The sequence below is a fragment of the Mobula birostris genome, chromosome 1, assembly GCF_030028105.1.
Source record: "Mobula birostris isolate sMobBir1 chromosome 1, sMobBir1.hap1, whole genome shotgun sequence".
In the NCBI taxonomy this organism is placed as follows: Eukaryota; Metazoa; Chordata; class Chondrichthyes; order Myliobatiformes; family Myliobatidae; genus Mobula; species Mobula birostris.
Genome location: NC_092370.1, coordinates 75,959,599 through 75,984,671, shown reverse-complemented (window position 1 = coordinate 75,984,671; position 25,073 = coordinate 75,959,599). Strand labels below are relative to the sequence as shown.

The following is a 25,073-nucleotide window of genomic DNA, read 5'->3' as shown; positions in this document are numbered from 1 at the left end:
CACCACACCACTGTAAAGCACTGTTAACCACTACACTACTGTAAAGCACCACGTTGACCACCACGCTACTGTAAAGCACTACATTGACCACCACGCTACTGTAAAGCACGTTAACCACCACACCACTGTAAAGCACCATGTTGACCACCACACCACTGTAAAGCACCACGTCGACCACCACGTTACTGTAAAGCACTACGTTACCCACCATTACTGTAAAGCACTACGTTACCCACCACGTTACTGTAAAGCACTACGTTACCCACCACGTTACTGTAAAGCACTACGTTACCCACCATTACTGTAAAGCACTACGTTACCCACCACGTTACTGTAAAGCACTACGTTACCCACCATTACTGTAAAGCACTACATTAACCACCACGCTACTGTAAAGCATTACGTTACCCACTACACTATTGTGGCGCCCACTGTAGGTGAGTGGTAGAACCTGGGCAAGGCTGACATTTCCTACTTTTACTGGGGTTATGAAATAAAAACATTCCCGAGATTATGATCTTGGTAGTCATGCTTTCTTTGTTCTATGACCCCAGAATCCACAGCTGTATGGATTTCAGTTTGATGTTGGCAGCCAATCAGGGTCCCTTTGAAATCCGTCATTCAGTCTCGTGATTGGTTTCATTTCAGTAATGGACCAATTCAGCTTGCAAATATTTACCTTCTAAATTAATAAGTTTACCAAATAATGCAAATTTGGCTTTCATACCTTTTTTCACATAGAATAAGTTCACCAGTTCTTTTAAATCAAGGATTGGATTAACTGCAAGATAGAGACATTTTCTTGATTAGTAAAAACAAAATGAAGTAATGAATATCTCAAGGACCCAAAAAGGCTTTTCTCAGATAGAAGAATTTTTGAAAACATAAATTTTTGTTGAAAAACTAGTCCTTTAATAAAGGACAAACAAGGAACTGAATACAAACCAGCTCTAAACTCTAGTAATTCCTTGAAATAGATAGAGGCAAATTGATATATATTTGTAGGTTGTTTCAGTAGAACAGTTTTCCCCAGTGTTTCCACAATAGTCTTGAAGCCATATGGAATTACAGGTTTACTGCAGGCCATCTTCAAGGAATCTGTTCTGTACTTCAGAATTAAAGAGGAAAAAAATTAATGCAAACGTCATTGTCCAAATGATGTGCCTTGTACTTCGTTTTATTTACACATATCCATCCACTCATTCTGATTATCAAATTTATTTATAGCATACTTCCCAAACACACATGATTTAATATAGCCTTGTAAATTATGTACTTTTAAAAAGTAATCCCATTTGGGAGGTGCCAAATGTTTTTAACATTTTTCAAGCTTCCCTGTTTGAAGATGGTTCTGGCCTTGTTAATGGTAGCATTTAAAAGGCATCTAGTAAGGAGCTCAAGAATTTTAATATAAATGGTCTTCTAATTTTTGGGGGTTAAAATAATTAAATTAAATTAAATAGCATTTTCTTGTGTTTATATTAATATATCTATTTCAAGTATTAAAAATAATTAGATCACTAGAGTCTTTGAATTGATGGTGCATAGCAGGGGCAGTCAAGATGTTCTGCGTGCCACAAATCACAAGGTTATTAAGCATTTGGCGAGGACCAATAAAAAGAAGCAGAACAGCCATTGTGTGAGTGAGGCAGTAAGAGTGGGGAGTTCAGGCTTTGGCTCAAGAGGTTTCAATGAGGGTTGATTTTGGGTAACCTTCTTTCTTATTGCAGAGTTAGGAATGTCAGAAAGGATAGTGGAATGCTGTTCTTCTGGGATGTGGAAAGGAGGGAAGATGTCCAATTTCCCTGACAATTACACCTGCAAGAAATGCAGCCAGTTGCAGCTTCTAATAGACTGTGTTAATGAGTTGAAGCTTGAGCTGGGTGAACTCCAGATCATTTGGGAGCCTCAGGGGTTGATTGGCAGGCGATAGTGCGAGGTAGTATCACTTAAGGTGAAGGACACAGGTAACTGGGTGAACATTTGGAAGGGAAAAGGGGATAGCCAGCCAATGCAGTGTACCACTGTGGCCACTCTCTTCAATAACAGGCATACCTCTATGGATACTGCGGGGTGAAGACCTAGCAGAAGAAAGCCACATCGGTCAGGTCTCTGGTACTGAGTCTGGCTCTGGGCTTAGAGAGGAAGTGGTGGGGCTGGGGGGAAAGAGACAAGATATAGTGATAGGGGATTCAATGCTTAGGTTAAGCAAATAGCACAGGAGGGAGGGCTTTGGAATTTTGAATTATTTGACTCTCTTCCAAGGACGGTTTGCAACTGAATTGGAATAGGACTAATATCCTTGCAGGAAGGCTTGCTAGTGTTGCATTGAGGGATTTAAGCTGGAGTTGCTGGGGGATGAGAGCCAGAACGCCCGTGTAGGGAGGGAAGTGGTTGTGGGAATAGATATTGTTATACCTACATACAGAGGTAGGAATTGAAAGGCATAGTGGAAATAATGTTTTGAGTTGCATCTATTTCAATGCAAAGAGTATTGCAGGAAAGATGGATGAGCTTAGAGCACACACCAGCACATGGAGTTATGACATTGTAGCCATTAGTGAGACATGGTTGCAGGAGAAGCAGGACTGGCAGCTCAGTATTCAGGAGTTCAGTTGTTTTAGACAATGATAAAGAAGGAGGGAAATTAAAGGGTGAGAGGTGGCATCACTAGTCCTGGAAAATGTCAATGGAGTGCTTAGACAGGGCAGACTGGAGGATTCATCTACAGTGGCTACATGGGTGAAACTGAGGATTATGAAAGGGATGACCACATAATGGGATTATACTATAGACCACCCAATAGTCAGCAGGATTTAGAGGAATAAATTTGTAGAGATCGCGCACAGTTGAAAGAAATATAAGATTGTGATAGTAGTCTTCTGATGACAGGTTGACCAAGCTAGGGCTTTTCTCTTTGTGGATCATGGAAGATAAAAGATGACTTGACAGGAATGTATAAGATGGTAAGATGTATAAATACAGTGCACAGCCAGAGCCCTTTTGCCAGGGTGGAAGTGGCTAATATGAGAGGACACATCTACAATAAATATCGGCAGCATGGAGTAAATGAGGTGCTTGAGGAATATAAAGAATGTAAAAAGAATCTTAAGAAAGAAATTAGAAAAGCTTTGGCAGGTAAGGTGAAAATAAATCCCAAGGGTTTCTACCGTTATATTAATAGCAAAAGGATAGTGAGGGATAAAATTGGTCCCTTAGGGAATCAGAGTGGACAGCTATGTGTGGAGCCAAAAGAGACAGGGGAGATTCTGAACAATTTCTTTTCTTTGGTATTCACTAAGGAGAAGGATATTGAATTGTGTAAGGTAAGGGAAACAGGTAGGGAAGTTATGGAAACTATGATGATTAAAGAAGAGGAAGTATTGGAGCTTTTAAGGAATATAAAAGTGGATAAGTCTCCGGGTCCTGACAGGATATTCCCTAGGACCTTGTGGGAAGTTAGTGTGGAAATAGCAGGGGCACTGACAGAAATATTTCAAATGTCATTAGAAACAGGGATGGTGCCGGATGATTGGTGTATTCCTCATGTTGTTCCATTGTTTAAGAAGGGTTCTAAGAGTAAACCTAGCAATTATCGGCCTGTGAGTTTAATGTCAGTGGTGGGTAAATTGATGGAAAGTATTCTTAGAAATGGTGTATATAATTATCTGGATAGACAGGGTCTGATTAGGAACAGTCAACATGGATTTGTGCGTGGAAGGTCATGGTTGACAAATCTTATTGAATTTTTTGAAGCGGTTACTAGGAAAGTTTACAAGGGTAAAGCGGTGAATGTTGTCTATATGCACTTCAGTAAGGCCTTTGACAAGCTTCCACACTGAAGGTTAGTTAGGAAGGTTCAATCGTTAGGTATTAATAGTGAAGTAGTGAAATGGATTCAGCAGTGGCTGGATGGGAGACGCCAGAGAGTGGTGGTGGATAACTGTTTGTCAGATTGGAGGCCGGTGACCAGTGGTGTGCCTCAGGGATCTGTACTGGGTCCAATGTTATTTGTCATATACATTAATGATCTGGATGATGGGGTGGTAAACTGGATGAGAAAGTATGCAGATGATACTAAGATAGGTGGGGTTGTGGATAATGAAGTAGGTTTTCAAAGCTTGCAGAGAGATTTAGGCCAGTTAGAAGAGTGGGCCGAAAGATGGCAGATGGAGTTTAATGCTGATAAATGTGAGGTGCTACATTTTGGTAGGACTAATCAAAATAGGACATACATGGTAAATGGTAGGGCATTGAAGAATGCAGTAGAACAGAGGGATCTAGGAATAATGGTGCATAGTTCCCTGAAGGTGGAATCTCATCTGGATAGTATGGTGAAGAGATCTTTTGGTATGCTGGCCTTTATAAATCAGAGCATTGAGTATAGGAGTTGGGATGTAATGTTGAAATTGTACAAGGCATTGGTGAGGCCAAATTTGGAGTATTGTGTACTGTTTTGGTCACCAAATTATAGGAAAGATGTCAACAAGATAGAGAGAGTACAGAGAAGATTTACTAGAATGTTACCTGAGTTTCATCACCTAAGTTACAGAAAAAGGTTGAACAAGTTGGGTCCTTATTCTTTGGAACGTAGAAGGTTGAGGGGGGTCTGGGGGGTCTTGGTAGAGGTATTTAAAATTATGAGGAGGATAGATAGAGTTGACGTGGATAGGTTTTTTCCATTGAGAGTGGGGGAGATTCAAACAAGAGGACATGAGTTGAGAGTTAAAGGGCAAAAGTTTAGGGGCAACATGAGGGGGAACTTCTTTACTCAGAGAGTGGTGGCTGTGTGGAACGAGCTTCCAGCAGAAGTGGTTGAGGAAGGTTCGATGTTGTCATTTAAAGTTAAATTGGATAGATATATGGACAGGAAAGGAATGGAGGGTTATGGGCTGAGTGTAGGTCGGTGGGACTAGGTGAGAGTAAGAGTTCAGCACGGACTAGAAGGGCTGAGGTGGCCTGTTTCCGTGCTGTAATTATTATATGGTTATAATTTTAAGGTGATTGGGAGCTAAGTACAGGGGAGATGTCAAGATAGGTTACTTTCCAGAGAGTGGTAAATGTGTGGAATGCACTGCCGGGGTGGTGGTAGAGATGAATACATTAGGAACATTTATGAGACTCTTAGATAGGCACATGGATGAAAGAAAATGGAGGGGCATGCAGGAAGGAAACATTAGATTGATCTTGGAGTAGGTTAAAAGACCAGCAGGCCTGTAACCATGCTGTACTGTTCTATGTATTTGCTGCAAAAAAATCTGTCACACAGGATCCTGAATTTGAAACTTATCACTGTTTGCTTCTGCATCAAAATCTTGCACCGCCCCACCTAATGACAATTTGGGAGCATAGTTACTTCATGAACACGTCTTGTCAGGGAATGAGAGATGGGCAGTTACTGTCATGCTTGGCAGCTGTGCCCACATTCAGGGAATGAATAAAATGCCATCTTGCAGCTACAGTGGGTAGGAGGTACAGAAACTTGAAGTCCCAAACCACTAAGTTCAGGAACAACTACTTCCCTTCAATCATTTGCTTCTTGAATCAACTGGCAAATTCTTAATTACTAACTCAGTATAGCAACACTATGACCACTTTGATCATTTTGCATGCAAATGGACTTTGTTTCTTTCCTCCCTGTCGAAACCCTTTCTTGTAAAGATTATGTACAACTTATAGTCATCGAAAAATACAACACAGAAATAGGCCCTTCAGCCCATCTAGTATGTGTGGAACCATATAAACTGCCTACTCCCATTGACCTGCACCAGGACCATCGCCATCCACGTACCCATCCAAACTACCCTTAAATGTTGAAATGAGGCTAGCATGCACCACTTGGACTGACAGCTTGTTCTACATTCTCACAACCCTCTGAGTGAAGAAGTTTCCCCTCATGTTCCCCTTAAACTTCTCACCTTTCACTCCTAACCCATAACCTCTAGTTGCATTCCCACACAACCTCAGAGGTAAGAGCCTGTTTGCATTGACCCTATCAATAACCCTCTTAAGTTTGCATATTTTGTAATAACTTCATACTTTTTCTTGTATGATGTTTTAAGAACATAAGACATTGGGGCAAATTAGGCCTTTTGGCCCATCAACTCTGACTTATCAAGAATATGTCAACCTCTGCCTTAAGTACACCCAGCAACCTGGCCTCCACAGCCGCCTATGGTAACGAATTCCACAGATTCCCCACCCTCTGGTTAAATAAATACCTCATCTCCGTTCTAAATTTAAGAACCTCTATTCTGAAGTTGCACCCTCTGGTCCTAGATTCCCTCACTATAGGAAACATCCTCTCCACATCCACTCTATCTAGGCCTTTCAACATTTGATAGGTTGCCCCAAGATCCACCCGTCATTCTTCTAAATTCCAGCAAGTACAGGCGAAAGCCATCAAATGCTGCTATGATAAGCCCTGGAATCATTCCCATGAACCTCCTTCGAACCCTCTCCAATGTCAGCACATCCTTTCTCAGATAAGGGGCCCAAAATTGATCACAAAATTTCAAGTGAGGTGCAAAGGGACTTGAGGATCTCGTCTCCTTTACCACCAACTCAACTTGCAAGTTAACCTTCAGGGAATCCCGCACGAAGATTCTCAGGTCCCTTTGCACCTCAGATTTTAAAAAATAGTCTACACTTTTGTTCCTTCCAACAAGTACCTGACCACGCACTGCCAGACACTGCATTCCTTCATTGCCCGTTCTCCTAATCTAAGTCCTTCTGCAGCCTCACCGCTTCCTCAACACTACCCGCCGCTCCACCAATCTTCATATCATCTGCAAACTTAGCCACAAGGCCAGCAATTCCATCATCCAAATCACTGGCATACAAAGTAAAAAGAAGTGGTCCCAACACTGACCCCTGTGGAACACCACTAGTCACTGGCAGCCAGTCATAAAAGGATCCTTCTATTCTCACTCTTTGACTCCTGCCAATCAGCCAATACTCTATCCATGCTAGTATCTTTCCTGTAATACTAAGGGTACTTATCTTGCTAAGCAGCCTCATGTGAGGTATTTTGAAGAAATGTCTTGTACTGCTGCTCTTGATGGCAAAAAAAAAACAAAAAATGAACGATTCATATAACATAGGACAAGAAACACATTTACTATTATGATTCAGCTCAATATTTAGCTTTCAGAGGGAAACAAATAGCCAAAATGAAATATTTTCCACATACCTTAAGATGTCAAATTAAATAACTGCACTAATATAAATGAGTTGATACATTCGCCATCCTGTAATGCTGGAAAATAAGGAAAAGTGAAAGGAAACAGTAATCAAAGAAACAAAAGGCAGAATGCTCAGTAGGTATCTAAGCTGTCAGCATCAACGAGTTCCTACATGGTACTAGATAGCTGCAGTGATGAGTTGTCCCAAAGAAACAGGTGGTCTGCAAAAGCATTTTGTATTTGGTTTTGCCATTTAAAAATAGTAAACCTGATATTAATAGATTAAGAGGACTGCGTGTCCTCATAATCTAATCTAAAAAAAAGCCAAAGCTTATCTCAGGCTAGTAATGATACTGTTTTGGAAGATTTTACTGCAGACAAGGTTTTAAACACTATTGACGGTGTCAGAAAGAACACTGCTGCTGGTCCAGATGGTGCATCTCTAAACAGGATTTGTAAAACAGGCATTAACACGTTAATTAGAATGTATTCTTCTTGGGTTTGATGTGGGAAAATTCTAGCCAGTGTCAAGAAAAGTTACTTGCAGCCACACAACAGCCGGTAAATTGATCATACCAGTCACCCATATACTTGGCTGTATAGAGAGGCAATATCTAAGCTGGGAAATAGTAACCTGGGAAGTATCTGTACAGAGAAAGTGGAACAGAGGTTGGGGTATGGATGAGAGGATAGCAATGTATGGCATCTACAAGTTGTGCTGGAGTTACTCATCTAGACTACCTACACACTTGTACTGGCAGGAAGGCAAGGGCAGCAGATTCTTTGGAGTAACACCATCTCACTCTTACAAGGAAATATAGAGCACCGTGGCAGCACAATGGTTAGCACACTATAACTCAATGTGGAGTTCAGAGTTCAATTCTGGCACCGTCTGTAAGGAATGTGTACATTCTCTTTGTGACCACATGAGTTTCCTCCGTGTGGTAACTTATACTTTGAAAAAGGCACACTCGACAGCTTCATGCCAAAGAAACAACTTTATCTCGAACGTCAAAACCGTTATGTATACACAGAGGCTTTTACAACCCGTACGGCAAGGCAGGAACACTGTATACAAAGCACACCGGAAGTAAAAAGAATGGAAGTAAAACCCCCCCATTATCATAATTAGTATTAACTTACTTTTAATAATGCTCACATTACAACACTTCTCCCCCTTTAAAATCCAACATTCCCCAAATGTAAAAAAAAACTAGGAAATAAAAACACTGGTGTTAATAACTTGCATAACCCTGAAAACTTATACTAGTATCTCAGCAAGCTTATCTATACAAAACATCTGGAAAACATGACAGATTCAACATTCAATCTAACAACAACAAAAAAACTGTTCCGTCAAAGATTCAGTCTGTCAGGAGGTTTACAAGTGCGCTGTGATCTCCGCACTACCCCCGATGACCCAGCAGGCACCGCTGATGAGGGTGTTTTGGGTGGATCTGGTTTTGGGGGCATGAGAAGGGTCTGTGTGTCTGCGTGAGAATGTCCATCCTCTTCAGGGGACCCCGACCCCTCTGCCAGTGTCTGTTCCTCTGGCAAAGTCACTGGTGGATATGCTTCCGCAGTTGTCTGTCTCACTTTTGCCTTCATGTCTGGGCGCAGCAGGTCCAATCTTTTTTTTTAATATAATTTTTATTGAGTTTTCAAAGTAATTACAAGAGAAAAAATAATATCTACTCTCCCCCCCCCCCAATATATACTACTACCTAAAGAGAAAAGAGAAAAAAAGAACCGCCTGAATATTGGAAGGTTTCCACATGCTCCATGGGATTAAAAGTAAATTTAATATATATTTGTTACTTTCCCCAAGGAACCAAGATCTTTATCATATCTAAAACATTACTTAGCTTCTCAACTCTCATAGTTCCCTGGGGAATCTCTTTGAACTTCACCATGTTGCTATGTGTTTCCCTCCCAATCATCCAGGCAAAAAGAAAAAAATGAGATACAAAATGAGATGAGATACAAAAGAAGAAAGAACAAAATACCCCCCCACTAATGTTGTGAATGAAAAGATACACAACACTACCCCCCTCCATTGTGCAGGTCATGGCTATTGCCACGTTGCACACATGAGTAACGTAGCGATTGGTCAGTGTTTCTTCCAGCTCCCCGGTAACAAAAAAATTGTATATATATAAAAAAAATTAATGTCATTATTCTCAACTAGTATCCTCAAATTTTAACCTTTCTTCCCCTCCCTCATATAATTAATAATATATTTATATATTCATCCACCTAAAAATCCAACAGGCCTATTCCTTGATCCAGTCTTCATCTTCAATCCATCTTGCTCCCCTGGGTTTGTTCTTGTATCTGGTGAATATTCAAAGAATCTCGCAATTCCGGTAATCGTCAAAAAATCTTTTTTCTCCACCAGTCAAAAAAATCTTCAAGGTTGCAGGATAACACAATATAAATTGATAACCGTGATCCCATAGGGCTTTTTTCACTGGATTAAATTTCTTCCTTCTCTTAAAAGTTCATAACTTATGTCAGGGTAGAAAAAAATTTTCTTCCCTTCTATCATCAGTGGCCCTTTTCTCTTCTTGGCAGCTTGGACAGCCGCCTGTAGAATCCTTTCTTTATCTTGAAATCTTAAGAATTTTATTAAAATTGATCGTGGATATTGGTCATCTTGTGGTTTTGGTCTTAAGAGCTCTATGTACCCGCTCAATTTCAATCTTCCTCTTTCATTTGCAAGGTTTTCAGGATCCATCTTTGAAAAAATTCTATAGGATTATCTCTCTCTATACCTTCTTTAAGACCAACAATTTTAATATTATTACATCTGCTAAAATTTCCCAACACGTCCACTTTCTCCGAGTTGATTTCTTTCCGTGTTCCAGACAAGCACATAATTTTGTTTTTTCCACTCTATCATTAATATGCTCCATTGTTCTTTCCATCTTCTGAAGTTTCTTATCCATTTTATCCTGTCTTTTCATAGCTTTATCATAGCACATCTTTACGTCTCTAAGCTCTGTTCTTAATTTTCTTAGTTCAGCCGTTAATTGCAATAAAGCCTCTATTATGTTTCCGTCGTCTCCTTTACTTCCGGTCTCTTCCAGTTCTTCCTCCTCTTCTTCATCTGTATTCTCTGCGGAATCCATTTCTGACTCTGGGTCACTTTCAGTTGCAGTGGCCGTCAGTTCTTGTAGTTTAAATTGTGTCGATTTGCGCATGCGTACTTCTTTGTGCATGCGCATTTCCGGCATCTTCTTCCGAGAGACCGCTACCGCTGCCATTACTCCCTGTTCTTCTACGCCAGAGATAAAATGCGTCTCCTCCAAAGGAGATCCAACCTGAATCCGAAGCTCCATCGCTGCAGTAGGCCCTTTTTTCTTCCCTTCTCGCGGCAACTTCACAACAACAGACTTCTTCTGTTGCGGTTTACTAGGCATATCGCAGAGAAGTCTTACGAAGTTTATAAGTAGTTTTCGGAAAGTATTTATTAACTTTACTTTGTTTAAATGGTACTTTGCTGATTTTTTACAGGAGAGCTGGATTTCCACGTCTCAATCCCACGTCATCACGTGATCCCCCCCCCCCACCCCAGCAGGTCCAATCTTGACTTGAGCCTACGCCCCATCAGCATCTCTACTGGAGTGTGGGCAATCGTAGTCTGTGGTGTGAGGCGGTATTTAAACAGGAAACATGAAAGCCGAATGCCAAGAGAGTCCCCTGTCATCTGCTTCAGGCCTTCCTTCACTGTCTGAACAGCCCGCTCAGCCAAACCATTGGAGGCTGGGTGGAAAGGAGCCGTCCGAATGTGATGAATGCCATTCTGCTGCATGAACTCACTGAACAGCTCACTGGTGAACATCGGGCCATTATCAGTGACCAGAGTGTCAGGCAACCCGTGGACTGCAAACACTTGCCTGAGTTTGTGTATGGTTGAGGGGGCTGTGATGTCGCTCATGATATGAGCTTCGATCCATTTAGAATGCGCATTTACCATTACAAGAAACATCTGCCCCGTAAAAGGGCCAGCAAAGTCCAAATGTAGCCTAGACCAGGGGTGGTCTGGCCACTCCCATGGGTGCAAAGGAGCTGGTGGTGGCATATTCTGATTAGTCAGACATTGCGTGCATGATTTTACCTTGTTCTCCAGATCCTGATCCATTCCTGGCCACCAAACTAGGACCTTGCAAGGCTTTTCATTCGAGACACCCCTGGATGAGTCTCATGAATTTCCTCCACAATCTGTGAACGGCCAGGGGGAGGCACGATGACCCTCGCCCCCCAGAAAATGCAGCCATCCTGCAGACTGAGTTCTGTCTTGCGTTTGGCATAAGGCCTCAGTTCCTCTCCTTCCACGACTCTGGGCCAACCTTGTAAAAGAAAAGTCTCGACTTGGGACAGGACTGGGTCCCTCTCTGTCCACTGCTTGATTTGGGTCGCCTTTACAGGACAGCCTCTCCAATGAAAACACAGTCTCTGGAGGCACATATGTAGCAACAGGTGTCTCAGATAAAGGTAATCGACTCGGTACATCGGCGTTTGTATCATCCCCACCCGCTCTGTACACTATAATGTACTGGTAGGCTGACAGTGTAAAAGCCCAACGCTGTATCCTGGCTGAGGCTAGTGGTGGGATGCATCTAGTCTCACTGAAAAGGCTCATCAGTGGCTTATGGTCCGTATAAATTGTAAATACGCGTCCATAAAGGTACTGATGAAAGCGTTTGACCGCAAAAATAGCCAGACCTTCTTTGTCTAGCTGTGAATATCCCTTCTCAGCAGCTGTCAGGTTACGTGAAGCAAAACCAATAGGTTTCTCTGAACGGTCCTCCATTACATATGAGAGAACTGCCCCGGATCCATAGGGCGAGGCATCGCATGCAAGGGTGATCTCCTTGTCTGGGTCATAGTGAACAAGCAGCTTCGCTGAGTGGAAGAGTTCTTTCACTTCCTTGAAAGCTTTCTCCTGCTCTTCACCCCACTGCCACTTAGAGTCATTGTGAAGCAGCTTATACAGTGGGGTCAAAACCCTTAAGAGGTCAGGAAGAAACTTGCAATAATAATTCACCATGCCTAAAAATGATCTGAGTTCTGTGACAGTCTTAGGGCTTGGGGCCTCCTTGATAGTTCTCACTTTGTCCTCCACAGGGCAAAGCCCCTCAGCTGTGATCTTGTGTCTCAGGTAAGTCACACCCGATGCCAGGAACACTCATTTTCCACGTTTCAACCACAGCCCTGCATCTGAGAGCCTCTTCAGCACCCGTTCTAAATTAGCCAGATACTCCACCTCCGTAGCCCCATGATCAAAATATCATCAAGGTACACTGCGTGCGGAATCCCCTGCAGCAAAGTGTCCATTGTCCTTTGGAAAATGGTAGGGCTGGACACCACTCCAAACACCAGGTGATTGTACTTGAATAATTCCTTGTGACGTACTCCTTTGAATCCTCGTCGAGCAGCAGCTGTTGGTAGGCGTGGCTCATGTCCAGCTTTGTGAACAGCTTACCCCCTGACAGGGTCACAAACAGGTCATCCACCCGTGGCAATGGGTACTCCTCCAGCCTAGAGACCTGATTCACCGTAAGCTTATAATCTCCACATATCCTCACCAATTTGTCTGCCTTCAAAACTGGAACAATGGGAGCCACCCACCTTGAAAGCTGAATGGGATCAATAATGCCCAGCCTCTGTAAATGTTCCAGCTCCTCCTCGACTTTGCCTTTCATGGCTTAGGGCACCCACCTGGGCTTAAAAAAACGTGGTGTAGCCTCAGGGTCGACATGGAGTTTCACTGTCATACCCATCAGTGTTCCTAGCTCGTCCCTGAAAACGTCACTGTACCGCTGCAGAATGTCCTCCGTCGTGTGGGCATACTTAATTTCATACCAGTTTAGCCAGATTTTGCAAAGCCAATCGCAACTCAAAAGACTGGGCCCCCTGCCCTTAGCTATCACTAGCCTGGCTTCAGCCTTCTGACCCCCGGCTGAAATGTCCACATATAACACCCCTAAATGAGGTATGGGCTGCCCTGTATATGTCCTAAGTTTGAGCTTTGACGGTCTAATGGGAGGCAGGTTGGACCCCCATGTCCTCCTGTAGGTCTCCTCACCAATGACCAATGCAGTAGCCCCTGAATCAATCTCACACTTAATGTCCTTTCCCCTGACAGTGACTGTGGCATAATATGGTTCAGGTGGTTCCTCATCTGTTTCCACTCCAAACATGTTGTAGGCACACGCTGCCTCTTCATCTGCACCTTCTAGATGGCGTGTGGCTGTCCAACCTTGTTCAGCTTTCCCCTGCCCAGGCTTAATCTTACCCTTTGAACTTCTGCACTTTTTAACTAAATGTCCCTTTTTGCTACAAGCATGGCAGACAGTGTCTTTGAATTTGCAATCATTTGCATAGTGTGTCCCTCCACACCGGAAACATTCCACCCGCTTTGCCTGTTTACCAGTCTCCCTCCTGACTTGGCGCACTGCCGCCGACTGCAACCCCCCATGTCCTTTCTGGATATCCTTGACATTATTAGCAGCCATCTCCATGCCTGGGGCAATCTCTAAGGCTTTCTTAAAAGTCAACGGTGGGGTTTCCCCTAACAGGCGGTGTTGTATGCCGTCATTATTAATGCCACATACCAATCTATCACGGAGCACGTCTTCCAACACCGCTCCAAAATCACAATGCTCCAACAGCTGCTGAAGCTCAGCCACAAAATTGGCCACAGACTGACCTGGCTTCCTGAAACAGCTGTGAAACTTACACCTTTGGACTATCACAGAAGGTTTCGGATTGTAGTGGTTCCCCACGAGCTTGACCAGTTCGTCATATGGAATGTCCCCCAGTTTCCGCGGTGTGGCTAAGTTCCTTATTAGCTTGTAAGTCTTCGCCCCACACACACTCAGGTGAATAGAGCACTTCTTAGCCTCCTCAGTAATTCCATTAGCACAGAAAAAGTGTCCCAACCTTTCCTCATACTCCGGCCAGTCCTCCGTTACCTCCACAAAATCAATGATAGTCCCAAACGTAGCAATCTGAATGCGAGGCCCCTTATCGGCACTGGTGCTCCCACTCGAAACGTGCCGACACGTCCACAAAACACGTTAACCTCGTCGCCAAAAATATGTAGTAACTTCTACTTTGAAAAAGGCACACTCGACAACTTCATGCCCAAAGAAACCACTTTATCTCGAACATCAAAACCGTTATGTATATACAGAGGCTTTTACAACCCGTACGGCATGGCAGGAACACTATATACAAAGCTCACCGGAAGTAAAAAGAACAGAAGTAAATCCTCCCATTATCCTAATTAGTATTAACTTACTTTTAATAATGCTCACATTACAACACTCCGGGTGCTCCAGTTTCATCCCAAAATCCAAAGACGTACCAGTTAGTAGATTAATTGTTCATTGTAAATTGTCTTAAGGTCATGCTTGATTTAAATAGGTGGATTGCTGGCAGCACGACCCATTGGACCAGAGTGGCCTGTTCTGCTCTGTTTCTCTAAATAAATAAATATTGTCACCTCTTCATTATTAAGAGTTTAAATCCTGGAACACACCCCTTGGCAACATTGTGGCAGCTTAAAAACATAACTACTTGCTGTACCTATATAAATGTGATGGGACCACAGATCCCTTTATAATACTTTACGTTCATCCATTTAAGTAACCGTTCTTTCTTCAAAGCAACACACACACAACACTGGAGGAGCTCAGCAGGTCAGGCAGCATCTATGGAAAAGAGTAAACCAAAGAAACCATAGAAAAACTACAGCACAGAAACAGGCCTTTTGGCCCTTCTTGGCTGTGCCGAACCATTTTCTGCCTAGTCCCACTGACCTGCACACGGACCATATCCCTCCATACACCTCCCATTCATGTATCTGTCCAATTTATTCTTAAATGTTAAAAAGGAACCCGCATTTACCACCTCATCTGGCAGCTCATTCCATACTCCCACCACTCTCTGTGTGAAGAAGCCCCCCCAATGTTCCCTTTAAACTTTTCCCCCCTCAACCTTAACCCATGTCCTCTGGTTTTTTTCTCCCCTTGCCTCAGTGGAAAAAGCCTGCTTGCATTCACTCTATCTATACCCATCATAATTTTATATACCTCTATCAAATCTCCCCTCATTCTTCTACGCTCCAGGGAATAAAGTCCTAACCTATTCAACCTTTCTCTGTAACTGAGTTTCTCAAGTCCCGGCAACATCCTTGTAAACCTTCTCTGCACTCTTTCAACCTTATTAATATCCTTCCTGTCATTTGGTGACCAAAACTGAACACAATACTCCAGATTCGGCCTCACCAATGCCTTATACAACCTCATCATAACATTCCAGCTCTTATACTCAATACTTTGATTAATAAAGGCCAATGTACCAAAAGCTCTCTTTACTTCTTATCTACCTGTGACGCCACTTTTAGGGAATTTTGTATCTGCATTCCCAGATCCCTCTGTTCCACTGCACTCCTCAGTGCCTTACCATTAACCCTGAATGTTCTACCTTGGTTTGTCCTTCCAATGTGCAATACCTCACACTTGTCTGTATTAAACTCCATCTGCCATTTTTCAGCCCATTTTTCCAGCTGGTCCAAGTCCCTCTGCAGGCTCTGAAAACCTTCCTCACTGTCTACTACACCTCCAATCTTTGTATCATCAGCAAATTTGCTGATCCAATTTACCACATTATCATCCAGATCATTGATATAGATGACAAATAACAATGGACCCAGCACTGATCCTTGTGGCACACCACTAGTCACAGGCCTCCAATCGGAGAAGCAATTCTCTACCACCACTCTTTGGCTTCTACCATTGAGCCAATGTCTAATCCAATTTACCACCTCTCCATGTATACCTAGCGACTGAATTTTCCTAACTAACCTCCCATGCGGGACCTTGTCAAAGGCCTTACTGAAGTCCACGTAGACAATATCCACTACCTTCCCTTCATCCACTTTCCTGGTAACCTCCTCGAAAAACTCCAATAGATTGGTCAAACATGACCTACCACACACAAAGCCATGTTGACTCTCCCTAATAAGCCCCTGTCTATCCAAATGCTTGTAGATTCTGTCTCTTAGTACTCCCTCCAATAACCTACCTACTACCCACGTTAAACTTACTGGTTTATAATTTCCCGGATTACTTTTCGATCCTTTTTTAAACAACGGAACAACATGAGCCACTCTCCAATCCTCCGGCACCTCACCCGTAGACAGCGACATTTTAAATATTTCTGCCAGGGCCCCTGCAATTTCAACACTAGTCTCCTTCAAGGTCCAAGGGAAGACCCTGTCAGGTCCCGGGGATTTATCCTCAAGACAGCAAGCACCTCCTCCTTTTCAATCTGTACAGTTTCCATGATCTCACTACTTGTTTCCCTTAACTCCATAGACTTCATGCCAGTTTCTTTAGTAAATACAGACGCAAATAACCTATTTAAGATCTCCCCCATTTCCTTTGGTTCCGCACATAGCCGACCACTCTGATCTTCAAGAGGACCAATTTTATCCCTTACAATCCTTTTGCTCTTAATATACCTGTAAAAGCTCTTTGGATTATCCTTCACTTTGACTGCCAAGGCAACCTCATGTCTTCTTTTAGCCCTCCTGATTTCTTTCTTAAGTATTTTCTTGCACTTCTTATACTCAAGCACCTTATTTACTCCCTGTTTCCTATACATGTCATACAACTCCCTCTTCTCCTTTATCAGAGTTGCAATATCCCTTGAGAACCAAGGTTCCTTATTCCTATTCACTTTGTCTTTAATCCTGACAGGAACATACAAACTCTGCACTCTCAATATTTCCCCTTTGAAGGCTTCCCACCTACCAATCACATCTTTGCCAGAGAACAACCTGTCCCAATCCATGCTTTTTAGATCCTTTCTCATTTCTTCAAATTTGGCCTTCTTCCAGTTCAGAACCTCAACCCTAGGACCAGATCTATCCTTGTCCAAGATCAAGTTGAAACTAGTGGTGTTATGATCACTAGAACCAAAGTGCTCCCCTACACAGACTTCCATCACTTGTCCTAACTCGTTTCCTAACAGGAGATCCAATATTGCATCCTCTTTAGTTGGTCCCTCTCTATATAGATTTAGAAAACTTTCCTGAACACATTTTACAAACTCTAAACCATCTAGACCCCTAACAGTATGGGAGTCCCAATCAATATATGGAAAATTAAAATCCCCTACCACCACAACTTTATGTTTCCTGCAGTTGCCTGCTATCTCTCTGCAGATTTGCTCTTCCAATTCTCGTCGACTATTGGGTGGTCTGTAATACAATCCCACTAATGTGGCTATACCTTTCCTGTTTCTCAGCTCCACCCATAAGGACTCAGTAGACAAGCCCTCTAATCTGTCCTGCCTGAGCACTACTGTAATATTTTCCCTAACAAGCAATGCTACTCCCCCACCTTTCATTCCTCTGCCTCGATCACATCTGAAACATAGGAACCCTGGAATATTAAGCTGCCAGTCCTGCCCCTCCTGCAGCCAAGTTTCACTAATTGCTATAACGTCATAATTCCACGTGTCAATCCACGCCCTCAACTCATCCGCCTTCCCCACAATACTCCTAGCATTGAAATATATACACCTCAGAAGATTTTTACCACCACTCACAACCTTTCTATCAGCGGATTTGCTTAAACTTTCAACATCATTTATTTTCACCCCAGCCCCACTGTCAGCTCTGGCACTCTGGTTCCCATCCCCCTGTAAATCTAGTTTAAAGCCTTCCCAATAGCACTAACAAACCTCCCTGAAAGGATATTGGTCCCCCTGTAGTTCAAGTGTCACCCATCTCTCTTGTACAGGTCCCAACTGCCCCAGAAGAGGTCCCAATGATCCTGAAATCTGAAACACTGCCCCCTACACCAGTTCCTCAGCCACTTGTTCATCCTCCAGAGCATCCTATTCACTGGCATGTAGCACAGGTAGCAATCCTGAGATTACCACCCTCGAGGTCCTGCTTTTCAACTTCCTACCAAGCTCTCTATACTCACTCTCCAGGACCTCCTCACTCTTCCTTGCTATGTCATTGGTACCAATGTGCACCACGACATCTGGCTGGTCACCCTCCCACTTCAGAATGTCATGCAATCGATCAGAGACATCCCTGACCTTGGCACCCGGGAGGCAACAAACCATCCTGGATTCTCTGTCACAACCACAGAACCTCCTATCTGCACCTCTAACTATCGAATCCCCTATCACTACCGCTCTCCTCTATTTCCACCCTCCCTTCTGCACTGCAGAGCCAAACTCAGTGCCAGAGATCCGGCTACTGCAGCTAGTCCCAGGTAAGTCATCCCCTGCAACAGTATCCAATGCGGTATACTTGTTGTTGAGGGGAATGGCCACAGGGGAACCCTGCTCTGCCTTCCCTTTCCTCTTCCCTCGCCTGACAGTGACCCAATTTCCTGTCCTCCGCTCCTTTGGCGTAACTACCTCCCTGTAGCTACTATCTATAAATAAGTCAACATTTTGACCCTTCTTCAGGATTCTGAAATTTTTTTTTATTCTCCTTTCAAAGTGATAATCTTACATGTTCTGACATTATACTCCATCTGCCAACTTCACGGTACAAACCATCTGCTGGTAAATGGGATCAGCATTGGTACTTACTTGATGGCATAAGGGTAAAGGTAGGCTGGTCCCACATTGTACACACTGCTTGTATTATCCTCAAAGAATTCCAGCAAATTATTTCCCCTTTGTACTGATTTTCTACAACAGGCACAAAGCTAACTGGAAAATAGTTTTTTTTGTCTTCTTTCTTTAATGGTCCTGTTACATTTGTGGCTTTCTGATCTTCTAGGACTACTCCAGAATTGAGGGAATTTTGGTGGATTACAAGTAATGCATTATTATCTCTGGATTATTATCTCTGCAGGCTTATCAGTTTCGAGACAGATTAGTTCAAGGGCAACTAGGGTGGACATGTGTTGGTCTTATTACAGGATTCTCAGTCATCCAGGCCAATGTGTATCAAGCAGTAGTAAATCAAGGCAACTGGACTTGCTGTGCTGTCCAGAAGACGTTTCACCACTCATCTGAGAGGCTTCTTCAGTTCTGATCCATGGTGGTTTAGTTTTCTGGTTTATAAACTCTGTGAGTTGTTTAGAAGTATTAAACTGCCCTCAAGTGATTGCTATAACTTTAAACTACTCACAGAGTTAATAGGCCGGAAAACTGCCCACCATGGATCAGAACTGAAGAAGCCTCTCGGACGACTGGTGAAATGTCTTCTAAACTACACAGCAAGTCCAGTTGCCTTGGCTTACTACTGCTTGATACACTTGTCTTGTTAGCATGCCCATTTCTCAAAAAGTGAATAAATAAAAATGTTAAAGGTGTTCAGAGGAATGATTACCAGTTGTGATACTAAGCCACACTACTGGGGAAGTTAGGAGTAATATGATTTATGGAACATCCTAAAGGAAAGATAGTGACAGATAAAGGGGATTTGGCAGCTCAAAACTGGACATCCAAAATATTTTGTGATCATTCAGCAGCAGAAATGTAGAGCAACAACCAATTTGCTGGAGGAACTCAGCTGGTTAAGCAGCATCTGCAGGAAGAAAGAATTTGTTGGCATTTCAAGTGAAAATGCTCCATCAGGACGAAGCAACAGAAATTTATACCACCGCAGTCTGTAAACACATGGCCCAATATATCCCTCACTCTACCAATACCATCAATACAGAGACACAAGAGAAACCACAGATGCTGGAAATCTGGGTCAACATACACAAAATGCTGGAGGAACTCAGTGCTCAAGCAGCATCTTTGGAGGAAAATAAACAAACAACTTCTCAAAGACCTTACATTAGGACCAGAAAGAAAGCAAAAGAAACAGAATTAAAGAGTGGAGTGGGGGAAGGATCTCATTGAAACTTACCAAGTATTGTAAGGCCTAAGATACAGTGGATGTGGAGAGGATGCTTCCAATAGTGAGAGAGTCTAGGACCAGAGGGGACATTCTCAGAATACATGATGTTCCTTCACTACAGAAAATGAGAAGGAACTTCTTTAGCCAGAAAGTGGGTGAAGCTGTGGAATTAATTGCCATAGTTGGCTATGCACGCCAAATCAATGGATATATTCTCAGCAGCTGTCGATAAGTTCTTGATTAGTAAGGGCATCAAAGATTATGAGAAGAAGACAGGAAAATGGGTTTGAGGGAAAATAAATCAGCCATGATTGAAAGTCAGGGCAGATTCAAAGGGCTGAATAGCCTTTCTGCTCCTGTGTCTTCTGTTCTTATGGTGTTAAATCACAAATAGTGATTGGTAATTAAACAGATAATAGGTAGATGGTGGCTCCAAAAGCATTCACAGCCAAAACATAGGCAAGCCCAACATGAATTCTAAAGGCAAATTTAAAGAATCCATAATCATGTTCAACCAGAAGTGATGATTGAATGATCCATCTTGGCTTCCCACCATTTCAAAGGTTCAGTCAAACCTCATTTGATTCATTTTAGTTTCTAACAATTCATAAAAAATAGCCTTTAACTACTTCGATTCATTCCACGTGTTATCAAGTTGCAGCTGAGAGCACATCAAATGCAGTAAGAACAGATAATATCCTGGCCATTTCTAAACTAGCTGTGCCTTGGCTCAATGCTTCCAGTGTAGTCATAACATTGGCACCTATCAACAGTGGAAATTTTCCAAGATATGCAGGCTTTACCAAAAGCAGGACAGAGCCAATCCATCTACACATAAAAGGTATTAGATCAATAATAGACCATTTGGCCCTTCTAGCTTGGCCTGCCATTCAAGAACATGCTCTGTCTCCTACCGGAGCTTATTTTCCTGCACTATTCTCAAATCCCATAAATTCCTAAAAATCCAGAAATCCATTCGAATCTATCTGAATAAACTCAATGACAGAATCTCATTGTGTGGGTTAGCGGTTGCAGAGGTGGCGTGTTTGAATTCCACATCCCATTCTGACATGTCTATCCACGGCCTCCTCTACTGTAAAGATGAAGCCACACTCAGGTTGGAGGAACAACACCTTATATTCCGTCTGGGTAGCCTCCAACCTGATGGCATGAACATCGACTTCTCTAACTTCCGCTAATGCCCCACCTCCCCCTCGTACCCCATCTGTTACTTATTTTTATGCACACATTCCTTCTCTCACTCTCCTTTTTCTCCCTCTGTCCCTCTGAATATACCTCTTGTCCATCCTCTGGGTCCCCCCCCCCTTGTCTTTCTCCCCGGACCTCCTGTCCCGTGATCCTCTCGTATCCCCTTTTGCCAATCACCTGTCCAGCTCTCGGCTCCATCCCTCCCCCTCCTGTCTTCTCCTATCATTTTGGATCCCCCCCTCCCCCTCCAACTTTCAAATCCCTTACTAACTCTTCCTTCAGTTAGTCCTGACGAAGGGTCTCGGCCTGAAACGTCGACTGTACCTCTTCCTAGAGATGCTGCCTGGCCTGCTGCGTTCACCAGCAACTTTGATGTGTGTTGCCTGAATTTCCAGCATCTGCAGAATTCCTCGTGTTTGTGTTCGAATTAGGTTGGGCAGGAGAGTTACTGAACTAGGGAGCTTGCTGGGGAGTAGAGTTACAATTGGTAAAAGAAGTTGGGTTGGGGCTCGAGAGTTACGATAGGTAAAAAGAATTAGATTGTGACAAACAGCCAGTACTGCGTTTCATCTACTCATTATCGTTAGTTACGACTATCGCACCCTCACCATTTGCGGCTGAAGAAAGGACTTAGACCCCGCTGCTAGCGATGTGCGAGGCGGCACCGACTCTGCACGGGATTGTGATGTCAATCTCCCGCCAGGGGAGCACGTGACCCCGGGACGTGCCCTTCTGATCCCGTATGGTGTCGACACTACTCCGTCTTCTAACACCACTTCTATTTCTACACCCTTCCTCCACTCTGTGACCCACTCCGGCCTCTGTAACTCATCCCAAAAGGATGCGTTGCTGATTGGTGGTCTTTGTTTAGTAGTTTACCGGCAGGGATCCTTTGTTGTTTGCTACCTGCAGGCAGAGGGGATTAATTAGATAGTTCTCATGATCGCACAGACACTGGGCTGATGGGTCTGATCCTAGCTGTTCTCTGTTTTCCGTCCTATTGACTTGTTTGTGAATGGAGATGTAATTAGTGAGTTCAGAATCAGGTTTATTATCTCCGGCATGTGATGAGAAATTTGTTAACTTAGCAGCGGCAGTTCAATGCAATACATAATAGAGAAAAAAAAACACAAAATAAAATAAGCATAAATAAATCAATTACAGTATACATATATTGACTAGATTAAAAACCGTGCAAAAAACGACTATATATTAAAAAAAAAGTGAGATAGTGTCCAAGGGTTCAATGTCCATTTAGGAATCGGATGGCAGAGGGGAAGAAGCTGTTCCTGAATCGCTGAGTGTGTACCTTCAAGGCTTCTGTACCTCCTACCTGATGGTAACAGTGAGAAAAAAGCATGTCCTGGGTGCTGGACGTCCTTAATAACGGACGCTGCCTTTCTGAGACACCGCTCCTTGAAGATGTCCTGGCTACTTGTAGGCTAGTACCCAAAACGGCGCCGACTAAATTTACAACCCTCTGTAGCTTCTTTCGGTCCTGTGCAGTAGTCCCCCCTCCCAAACCAGACAGTGATGCAGCCTATCACAATCCTCTCCATTATACATCTATATAAGTTTTTGAGTGTATTTGTTGACATACCAAATCTCTTCAAACTCCGAATGAAGTATAGCCGCTATGTAGCCTTCTTTATAACTGCAACGATATGTTGGGACCAGGTTAGATCATCAGAAATCTTGGCACCCAGGAACTTAAAACTGCTCACTCTCTCCACTTCTGATCCCTCTGAGGATTGGTATGTGTTCCTTCATCTTACCCTTCCGGAAGTCCACAATCAGCACTTTCGTCTTACTGACGTTGAGTGCCAGGTTGTTTTTGTGACACTACTCCACTAGTTGGCATATCTCACTCCTGTACGCCCTCTTGTCACCACCTGAGATTCTACCAACAATGGTTGTATCATCAGCAAATTTATAGATGCTATTTGAGCTATGCCTAGCCACAGTCACGTGTATGTAGAGAGTAAAACAGTGGGCTAAGCACACACCCCTGAGGTGCGCCAGTGTTGATCGTCAGCGAAGAGGGCATGTTCTTACCAATCTGCACAGATTGTGGTCTTCTGGTTAAGAAGTCGAGGATCCAATTGCAGAGGGAGGTACAGAGGCCCAGCTGCAAGTTCTCCATCAGGATTATGGGAATTACGGTACTAAATACTGAGCTAAGGTCGATGAACAGCATCCTGACATATATGTTTGTGTTGTCCAGGTGGTCTAAAGCCATATGCAGAGCCATTGAGAATGCATCTGCTGCTGACCTATTGTGGCCATTTCATCAGTGTCGATATGAGTGCTATCCAGCGATAGCCATTAAGGCAGCTCACATTACTCTTCTTGGGCACTGGTATAATTGTTGCCATTTTGAAGCAAGTGGGAACCTCTGCCCGTAGCAGTGAGAGGTTGAAAATGTCCTTGGAAGTTTGCAGAAGACATTAAAAATGGTGGTAGTGTGAATAGCAAGTAATGTTAGAAATCAGTTGGGAAGTTGAGTGGAGCACTGGTGTATGGAATTTAATACTCATATTTGCAAGATGATGCATTTTTAGTAAGTAATTTCAGGATGTAACATACATATTAAATAGTATCGAAATGAGAAATGCTGATGAAGAGAGGGAGACCTAGGGAGTCTAAGTACATATTTTACAGAGAGTTGCAACACAGGTCAATAAAATGGCAAAAAGGCACATGGTATGCTAACCTTCATGGGTCAGAAAATAAAATATAAACATGGATGTTATGTTGCAATTTTATAACCACTGTTTAGACCAACTTTAAAGGACTGTTCACTTAAAACTGAATTGTATACAAACATTTTCTCTCAGAGGGTTAACAGAACTAGAATTCTCTGCTCTAGAGGCCCAGACATTAGAAGTATCTAAGGTGGAGATAGATCAAGTAATTATAGAGAACTGGGGCACAGCAGGGGTTGAGGCCAGCACAGCTTGGATTGATATTAAGTGGTGGGGTAGGCTTGAGGGTCCTGATGACCTACTCCTGTTCCTGTTTTCTTGTGCACACCCGTTCATATCTTTGTAGCTTACTCTGAACCCTGCATTCCTCTCTATCGCTGTAATACCATCCAGTTCCCACACCAATTCTTTATAAGCCTCTCCAGGCTTTACTCTCTCCAGATACCACACTGCTCTTTATGCACCCTGCTCCAGGTGCTAAATCTTCTGTCTATAAATCTGATCCATCCCCACAACCCTTCTTCTCTCAAAGTTCAAAGTAAATTAATCATTTATGTACCTTTGTATATGTTACCATATACTACCTTGTGATTCATTTTCTTTTAGCCATTTACAGGGAAAAATACAATTTTATGTAAGGCTATACATAAACAGATAGATACTGACAAACAACCACTGTGCAAATGAAGACAAATTGTGCACACAAAAATACTGAGAATGAGTTGTAACTCTCTTCAGCCATGTGATCCCTGTGAAATGCTCCAACCTTTGCATACTTCTGTCTGGATGATCTGAAAAGCTACAAACCTCTGAGACCTCTGTAACCAGGCTCAAAATTTGGAAGCATAGTGAACTGTGAAGTTTTGAAAGAAAAGAATTTTCAGGGCTGGGGGGAGTGAGCGGGGAGTAGTAGTAGCTGGATTGTTTTTATAGAGTGAATGGGTGGATCACAAGGCCTGTGTTCATTTTATAATTAAGTGAGTTTCCTCCAGCTCCCAGCACTCTCCTTATCTCTGCAACCTCCGCTAGTTCCTGTACTTTCCCCCCAAAATCCTCTCCAATGTCTGAACTCCTGTA

General features: G+C 43.0%; 1 protein-coding gene across 1 annotated transcript in view; it reads right to left on the bottom strand.

The window, feature by feature from the left end:
• ttc39c (tetratricopeptide repeat domain 39C) overlaps positions 1 to 25,073 on the bottom strand; it is a 187,097-nt gene that overhangs the window by 36,136 nt on the left and 125,888 nt on the right. Inside the window, exons 18-20 of the mRNA XM_072257499.1 lie at positions 7,193 to 7,258; positions 946 to 1,108; positions 728 to 781 (exon numbers count right to left, since the gene is read on the bottom strand). The gene's annotated coding sequence lies outside the window, so the exon portion shown is untranslated. The remainder of the gene's footprint in view (positions 1 to 727; positions 782 to 945; positions 1,109 to 7,192; positions 7,259 to 25,073) is intronic.